Source organism: Dendrobates tinctorius, unplaced genomic scaffold, assembly GCF_039654945.1.
Source record: "Dendrobates tinctorius isolate UK_male_01 unplaced genomic scaffold, ASM3965494v1 ptg000095l, whole genome shotgun sequence".
NCBI classification, from domain to species: domain Eukaryota; kingdom Metazoa; phylum Chordata; class Amphibia; order Anura; family Dendrobatidae; genus Dendrobates; species Dendrobates tinctorius.
Genome location: NW_027361763.1, coordinates 26,399,120 through 26,408,419, shown reverse-complemented (window position 1 = coordinate 26,408,419; position 9,300 = coordinate 26,399,120).

Below are 9,300 nucleotides of genomic sequence, written 5' to 3'. Positions count from 1 at the left end.
CGTCTCCACAGAGCCAAACACATTCGTTCAAGTGTTAGTGGGGTTCAGCACTGCCAGCTGTTCCCCTGCTGTGGAGATGGCAAGTCTCCTGCTGCCTTCACCTGCCAAAATCCAGTAGGCCCCAGCCTGCTCCTCGCCTAATCCTGGGCTCCAACAGCGTCAGTTGGTGTTCAGAAGTGTCGTCTCCACAGAGCCAAACACATTCATTCAAGTGTTAGTGGGGTTCAGCACTGCCAGCTGTTCCCCTGCTGTGGAGATGGCAAGTCTCCTGCTGCATTCACCTGCCAAAATCCAGTAGGCCCCAGCCTGCTCCTCGCCTAATCCTGGGCTCCAACAGCGTCAGTTGGTGTTCAGAAGTGTCGTCTCCACAGAGCCAAACACATTCGTTCAAGTGTTAGTGGGGTTCAGCACTGCCAGCTGTTCCCCTGCTGTGGAGATGGCAAGTCTCCTGCTGCATTCACCTGCCAAAATCCAGTAGGCCCCAGCCTGCTCCTCGCCTAATCCTGGGCTCCAACAGCGTCAGTTGGTGTTCAGAAGTGTCGTCTCCACAGAGCCAAACACATTCGTTCAAGTGTTAGTGGGGTTCAGCACTGCCAGCTGTTCCCCTGCTGTGGAGATGGCAAGTCTCCTGCTGCCTTCACCTGCCAAAATCCAGTAGGCCCCAGCCTGCTCCTCGCCTAATCCTGGGCTCCAACAGCGTCAGTTGGTGTTCAGAAGTGTCGTCTCCACAGAGCCAAACACATTCGTTCAAGTGTTAGTGGGGTTCAGCACTGCCAGCTGTTCCCCTGCTGTGGAGATGGCAAGTCTCCTGCTGCCTTCACCTGCCAAAATCCAGTAGGCCCCAGCCTGCTCCTCGCCTAATCCTGGGCTCCAACAGCGTCAGTTGGTGTTCAGAAGTGTCGTCTCCACAGAGCCAAACACATTCGTTCAAGTGTTAGTGGGGTTCAGCACTGCCAGCTGTTCCCCTGCTGTGGAGATGGCAAGTCTCCTGCTGCATTCACCTGCCAAAATCCAGTAGGCCCCAGCCTGCTCCTCGCCTAATCCTGGGCTCCAACAGCGTCAGTTGGTGTTCAGAAGTGTCGTCTCCACAGAACCAAACACATTCGTTCAAGTGTTAGTGGGGTTCAGCACTGCCAGCTGTTCCCCTGCTGTGGAGATGGCAAGTCTCCTGCTGCATTCACCTGCCAAAATCCAGTAGGCCCCAGCCTGCTCCTCGCCTAATCCTGGGCTCCAACAGCGTCAGTTGGTGTTCAGAAGTGTCGTCTCCACAGAGCCAAACACATTCGTTCAAGTGTTAGTGGGGTTCAGCACTGCCAGCTGTTCCCCTGCTGTGGAGATGGCAAGTCTCCTGCTGCCTTCACCTGCCAAAATCCAGTAGGCCCCAGCCTGCTCCTCGCCTAATCCTGGGCTCCAACAGCGTCAGTTGGTGTTCAGAAGTGTCGTCTCCACAGAGCCAAACACATTCGTTCAAGTGTTAGTGGGGTTCAGCACTGCCAGCTGTTCCCCTGCTGTGGAGATGGCAAGTCTCCTGCTGCATTCACCTGCCAAAATCCAGTAGGCTCCAGCCTGCTCCTCGCCTAATCCTGGGCTCCAACAGCGTCAGTTGGTGTTCAGAAGTGTCGTCTCCACAGAACCAAACACATTCGTTCAAGTGTTAGTGGGGTTCAGCACTGCCAGCTGTTCCCCTGCTGTGGAGATGGCAGTCTCTCCTGCTGTCTCCGCATTACAAAGACAGTAGGCCTCTGCCTACACCCTCCTATTTCCTGGGCTTCAACACAGCCAGTTGTAGTTCGGAAGTGCCGTCCACACGGAAAGAGACACTTGCTCCCGTGTCTCAGTGGGGTTCAGTAACGTCAGCTGATCCCCTGCTGTGTGGATGGCAGTCTCTCCTGCTGTAAACTCATTCAAAATACAGTAGGCCTCTGCCTACACCCTCCTATTTCCTGGGCTTCAACACAGCCAGTTGTAGTTCGGAAGTGCCGTCCACACGGAAAGAGATACTTGCTCCCGTGTCTCAGTGGGGTTCAGTAACGTCAGCTGATCCCCTGCTGTGTGGATGGCAGTCTCTCCTGCTGTAAACTCATTCAAAATACAGTAGGCCTCTGCCTACACCCTCCTATTTCCTGGGCTTCAACACAGCCAGTTGTAGTTCGGAAGTGCCGTCCACACGGAAAGAGACACTTGCTCCCGTGTCTCAGTGGGGTTCAGTAACGTCAGCTGATCCCCTGCTGTGTGGATGGCAGTCTCTCCTGCTGTAAACTCATTCAAAATACAGTAGGCCTCTGCCTACACCCTCCTATTTCCTGGGCTTCAACACAGCCAGTTGTAGTTCGGAAGTGCCGTCCACACGGAAAGAGACACTTGCTCCCGTGTCTCAGTGGGGTTCAGTAACGTCAGCTGATCCCCTGCTGTGTGGATGGCAGTCTCTCCTGCTGTAAACTCATTCAAAATACAGTAGGCCTCTGCCTACACCCTCCTATTTCCTGGGCTTCAACACAGCCAGTTGTAGTTTGGAAGTGCCGTCCACACGGAAAGAGATACTTGCTCCCGTGTCTCAGTGGGGTTCAGTAACGTCAGCTGATCCCCTGCTGTGTGGATGGCAGTCTCTCCTGCTGTCACCTCATTCAAAATTCAGTAGGCCTCTGCCTACACCCTCCTATTTCCTGGGCTTCAACACAGCCAGTTGTAGTTCGGAAGTGCCGTCCACACGGAAAGAGATACTTGCTCCCGTGTCTCAGTGGGGTTCAGTAACGTCATCTGATCCCCTGCTGTGTGGATGGCAGTCTCTCCTGCTGTAAACTCATTCAAAATACAGTAGGCCTCTGCCTACACCCTCCTATTTCCTGGGCTTCAACACAGCCAGTTGTAGTTCGGAAGTGCCGTCCACACGGAAAGAGACACTTGCTCCCGTGTCTCAGTGGGGTTCAGTAACGTCAGCTGATCCCCTGCTGTGTGGATGGCAGTCTCTCCTGCTGTAAACTCATTCAAAATACAGTAGGCCTCTGCCTACACCCTCCTATTTCCTGGGCTTCAACACAGCCAGTTGTAGTTCGGAAGTGCCGTCCACACGGAAAGAGACACTTGCTCCCGTGTCTCAGTGGGTTTCAGTAACGTCAGCTGATCCCCTGCTGTGTGGATGGCAGTCTCTCCTGCTGTAAACTCATTCAAAATACAGTAGGCCTCTGCCTACACCCTCCTATTTCCTGGGCTTCAACACAGCCAGTTGTAGTTCGGAAGTGCCGTCCACACGGAAAGAGACACTTGCTCCCGTGTCTCAGTGGGTTTCAGTAACGTCAGCTGATCCCCTGCTGTGTGGATGGCAGTCTCTCCTGCTGTAAACTCATTCAAAATACAGTAGGCCTCTGCCTACACCCTCCTATTTCCTGGGCTTCAACACAGCCAGTTGTAGTTCGGAAGTGCCGTCCACACGGAAAGAGATACTTGCTCCCGTGTCTCAGTGGGGTTCAGTAACGTCAGCTGATCCCCTGCTGTGTGGATGGCAGTCTCTCCTGCTGTCACCTCATTCAAAATTCAGTAGGCCTCTGCCTACACCCTCCTATTTCCTGGGCTTCAACACAGCCAGTTGTAGTTCGGAAGTGCCGTCCACACGGAAAGAGATACTTGCTCCCGTGTCTCAGTGGGGTTCAGTAATGTCAGCTGATCCCCTGCTGTGTGGATGGCAAAGTCTCCTGCTGCCTACACAGTCGTACCACTACTGATTTTTAACCGTGCTCCAATTAGGCCTGTGGCTCCACTGTCTCTCGTATTTCCCCTGTCCTCCAACCCTGCCAGTTACAGCTCCGAAGTGGCGTCTGCACAATCCACACTTGTTCCTGTGTTACAGGTGTTCAGTCCGATCAGTTAATCCCCTGATGTGTGTCCGGCAATGTCGCCTGCTCTGTCCACATTCCCATTATCGGAATGTGGACAGAGCAGGCGACATTGCCGGACACACATCAGGGGATTAACTGACCGGACTGAACACCTGTAACACAGGAACAAGTGTGGATTGTGCAGACGCCACTTCGGAGCTGTAACTGGCGGGGTTGGAGGACAGGGGAAATACGAAAATCAGTGAATCCACAGGCCTAAGTGGAGCTTGGTTCAAATTAGTAGTCTACAACCGATCTTAAAATTTCTTCAATGCAGCCTAAGCCTGCTCCGTGCTTGTCCCTGGGCTTCAACACAGCCAGTTGTTGCTCGGAAGTGCCGTCTTCACAGAGTAAAACACTAGCTCCTGTGTTTGTGGGGTTCAGTAACGTCAGCTGTTCCCCTGCTGTTTTGATGGCAATCTGTCCTGCTGCCTCCCAATTGACAGCACATCAGGCCTTAGCCTGCTAAGTGCTTGTCCTGGGCTCCAACATCGCCAGTTGCTGCTCATAACTGACTTTGGCACGGGTACTCCCTCCTGCCCAGCTTGGTTCCAGCCCTGCCTGCTGTTTCCGGGAAGTGTCAATGTCAGTTTGCCACCCCAAGTTGCCATGTCGTGTTGCGGTTGGGTTAGCCGAGGCTAGGGTGCCAGCAGTTTAGGTGCTTCCTATGTGGACTGCGGGTTCTGGTAAGAAAGGTTTGTTCCATAGTGCCAGTAGGACAAGCACCCCCTGTAGGACTGTGTGATTCGGTAACTGCGGCCAGCTTGCGGCATGCCAACTTTGCTTTTCAGGGGTAACTTCTGATACCCCTCCGGGTTCCAGCACCGTCAGCTGGTTCTCATCAGAGCCTTTGGCCTAGGTGCCTCCATCTCGGTATCCGAGTTCCAGCAACGTCTGCTGGTCCTTGGTAGTGCTTTGTAGCACAGGTACCTCCTGCTTAGTAACCGGGTTCCAGCACCGTCAGCTGGTCCTCGGTTGTGCCATTGGCTCTTATTCCTTCTGCTGCCCCTCCGGGTGCCAGCACTGTCAGCTGGTCCTCGCTATTTCCATTTGCTCTTGCAGCTTATGCTACCCCTCCGGGTTCCAGCACCGTCAGCTGGTTCTCGTCAGAGCCTTTGGCCTAGGTGCCTCCATCTCGGTATCCGAGTTCCGGCAACGTCTGCTGGTCCTTGGTAGTGCTTTGTAGCACAGGTACCTCCTGCTTAGTAACCGGGTTCCAGCACCGTCAGCTGGTCCTCGGTTGTGCCATTGGCTCTTATTCCTTCTGCTGCCCCTCCGGGTGCCAGCACTGTCAGCTGGTCCTCGCTATTTCCATTTGCTCTTGCAGCTTATGCTACCCCTCCGGGTTCCAGCACCGTCAGCTGGTTCTCGTCAGAGCCTTTGGCCTAGGTGCCTCCATCTCGGTATCCGAGTTCCGGCAACGTCTGCTGGTCCTTGGTAGTGCTTTGTAGCACAGGTACCTCCTGCTTAGTAACCGGGTTCCAGCACCGTCAGCTGGTCCTCGGTTGTGCCATTGGCTCTTATTCCTTCTGCTGCCCCTCCGGGTGCCAGCACTGTCAGCTGGTCCTCGCTATTTCCATTTGCTCTTGCAGCTTATGCTACCCCTCCGGGTTCCAGCACCGTCAGCTGGTTCTCGTCAGAGCCTTTGGCCTAGGTGCCTCCATCTCGGTATCCGAGTTCCGGCAACGTCTGCTGGTCCTTGGTAGTGCTTTGTAGCACAGGTACCTCCTGCTTAGTAACCGGGTTCCAGCACCGTCAGCTGGTCCTCGGTAGTGCCATTGGCTCTTGTTCCTTCTGCTGCCCCTCCGGGTGCCAGTACCGTCAGCTGGTTCAAGAGGACAAAGAACAGGAAGACAACCACCAAGATGCAGAACAACAAGAGAGAGAAGACAAAGAAGCATAAAAAAAACAAAGCAGAAGAACATTAAGCATAAGACTAATACTCTGAGCAAATGATATTATCTTATTTATAAGCAGAAGAAGACTAAGCAGTGTATGGGGGTGAGTCCGTTCCTCCTCGTGGTGCCCCTGGAAAAGGCCTGCTTCTGCAGGCCAAACTGAACGCGGACAAATCCTGTTGTAAATCTTTTGTGACAGGCAGAACGGAAGGTGTAAACTTCTAACTTTTCTAGATAACAACTACAGGAATGCCTGACACAAACAAGAATATGATGAAGAAGAATAGGAAGAAGATGAAGAAGCTGAATATGTAGAATAATAATTGTTGAATAAGAAGAATATGAAGAATGTAAGAAAAGGAAGAAGAAGAAGAAGAAGAAGAAGAAGAAGAAGAAGAAGAAGAAGAAGAAGAATGTAAAAAAAGGAAGTAGAAGAAGAAGAAGAAGAATGTAAAAAAAGGAATAAGAAGAAGAATGTAAAAAAAGGAAGTAGTAGAAGAAGAAGAAGAATGTAAAAAAAGGAAGTAGAAGAAGAAGAAGAAGAATGTAAAAAAAGGAAGTAGAAGAAGAAGACATACATGTCTGGCAAAATATAAATGAGGCTAACATAGTCAATATCTTTGTAACTCCTAACATCTTTAAAAAAAAAAGTTTAATTCCTGCTATTCCATTTGATTGGGCTAAACCTCTATGGCTTTAATGTCTCCTCCACCTCCCACAATACATTCTACATTATTCTTAGTTGTTTTTCTTCATGTAGAATTAACCTACAAGGAAAGAAAGGGTTTTTTTTAATTCCGATATTTTGGCCCCATTGACTTGCATTGGTTCCCAGTATCGGAATCGGCGATACCGATACTTTTTTTTAAGATCGGCCGATCCATTCCGATCCGATATTTTCAAGTATCGGCTGGTATCGCTCAACTCTAGTTGTAAATCTTTTGTGACAGGCTGAACGGAAGGTGTAATCTTCAAACTTTTATAGATAACAACTACAGGAATGCCTGACACAAATAAGAATATGATGAAGAAGAATAGGAAGAAGATGAAGAAGTAGAATATGAAGAAGAATAAAGAAGAAGAAAAGAAGAATAAAAGAAGAATAAAAGAAGAAGAATAAAAGAAGAAAAATAAAAGAATAAAAGAAGAAGAAGAAGATACTGCTGCTGCTGAAGATGATGAAGGAGAAAGTGTGGGAGAAGTAAAAAAGAAGGTGAAGAGCATGGAAGTAGTGAAACATACATATCTGACAAAAAATTAAAGACTTTAACATAGTCAATATCTTTGTAACTACGAACGTCTTTAAAAAAAAAAAATACTGCGATTCCATTTGATTAGGCTAAAGCTCTATGGCTTTAATGTCTCCTCCACCTCCCACAATACATTCTACATTATTATTAGTTGTGTTTCTTCATGTAGAATTAACCAACGGGGAAAAAAAGGTTTTTTTTAATTCCGATATTTCTGTTCCATTGACTTGAATGGGACTTCCGGGATCGGAATCGGTGATACCCGATACTTTTTTTAGATCGGCCGATCCATTCCGATACGATATTTTTCAGTATCGGGTGGTATCGCTCAACACTAGTGTTAAGATCAGGGCTCTGCAGTCTGCATAGTTACCAACCTCTCTGGTTTTCTGAGACTTAGCGTTTGTTTCTTTTTTCCTCCTCGGTGACCCATTCATAACAGAATCACCAGCCATACCGCAGATTCTAGAGTACTCAAAAGCAGGAAGGAATTGTTTAAGAAAAAAAAAAGGGAAATAAAAAAGTGTCAGAATTTTTTTTATTTTTTTTTAATATTTTTTCCTGTTTTTCTCAGGGGCTGTAGGAGGATTTTTTTCTCTCCTAATGGAGATTAAGCAACTGTCTGATCGTGTGGAGCAACTTGTTGCTGAAGTGCAGGGAATTTCTACCTACCTCATTCAGTCACATGTTGCTGAACCCAAAATCCCTACTCCTGATGTGCTTTCTGGGGATCGGTCTAAATTTCTGAATTTTAAGAATAATTGCAAATTATTTCTTGCCTTGAAGTCTAACTCATCAGGGAGCTCTGTGCAGCAGGTTAAAATTGTCATCTCCTTGCTGCGCGGCGATCCCCAGGATTGGGTGTTTTTTCTGACACCTGAAAATCCTATTCTGACTAATGTGGATGCATTTTTTCAGGCTTTGGGGTTGTTGAACCTAATGCCGTTGATCAAGCTGAGAACTCTGTTGGCATTAAGCCAGGGTCAGGATCCTGCAGAGTTATACTGTCAAAGATTCCGAAAGTGGGCGGTCCTTACTACATGGAATGATAGTGCACTGTCAGCTCTCTTTCGGAAAGGTTTATCAGAGACCATAAAGGATGTTATAGTGGGATTTCCTGTTCCCTCTGGTCTGGATTGCTCTATGTCATTAGCCATTCAAGTTGATCGGCGTTTATGTGAACGTAAGACTACATGGGAGGCGCTGCCACTTTCTGAACAAATGTCTGAACCTATGCAATGTGATGGGGTGTTGTCTAGGGTGCAACGTCAGGAGTTTAGAAGGCGTAATAAGCTGTGTTTTTTCTGTGGAGACGCCTCTCATACTATTTCTATCTGTCCTGAATGAGAGAAACATTTGCACACACATTTGCTGTGGGCAGTGTACAACCTAAGTTCCTTTTGTCAATTACTTTGATCTGCTCCTTGTCCACATTTTCCACTAAGGCTTTTGTGGATTCAGGAGCAGCTCTGAATCTGATGGATTTGGACTTTGCTAAACATTGTGGCTTGTCCATGACACCTCTGCAGATGCCTATTCCTTTGAGGGGTATTGATGCCACTCCTTTGGCAGAGAATAAACCTCAGTTTTGGACCCAGGTGATAATGCGAGTTGCCCCAGACCACCAAGAAAATTGTACATTTTTGGTTCTGCATAATTTACATGATACTATTGTTCTGGGTTTCCCCTGGTTGCAAACTCTTAACCCAGTTTTGGATTGGAAATCTGTGTCTGTGGTGAGTTGGGGTTAAGAGTGTGTTCTTAGGGACGCTCCTGTTTTCTCCACCTCTCCTCAGTCTCATGATATTCCTGATTATCTGGCTCATTTCTCTGATGTATGTAGTGAGAGTAAGTCTGCGTCTTTGCCTCCTCATAGAAGTTATGACTGTGCAATTGAGTTGATGCCTGGGTGTAAATTTCCCAAGGGTTGGCTTTTCAACTTATCTGTACCCGAACATGATGCTATGCGATCCTATATTAAGGAGTCGTTGGAGAAGGGTCATATTAGACCATCCTCGTTGCCTTTGGGCACTGGTTTTTTTTGTGGCCAAGAAAGATGGTTCATTAAGACCGTGTATTGATTATCGTTTCCTTATCAAGATGACGGTTAAATATCAGTACCCGTTACCTCTTTATTCTCCAGAGTTAAGAGTGCCTGCTGGTTTACTAAGCTTGACCTCAGGGGGGCATATAATCTTATTCGCATCAAGCACGGGGATGAATCGAAGATGGCGTTTAATACTCCGGAGGGACATTTTGAGTACCTGGTGATGCCTTTTG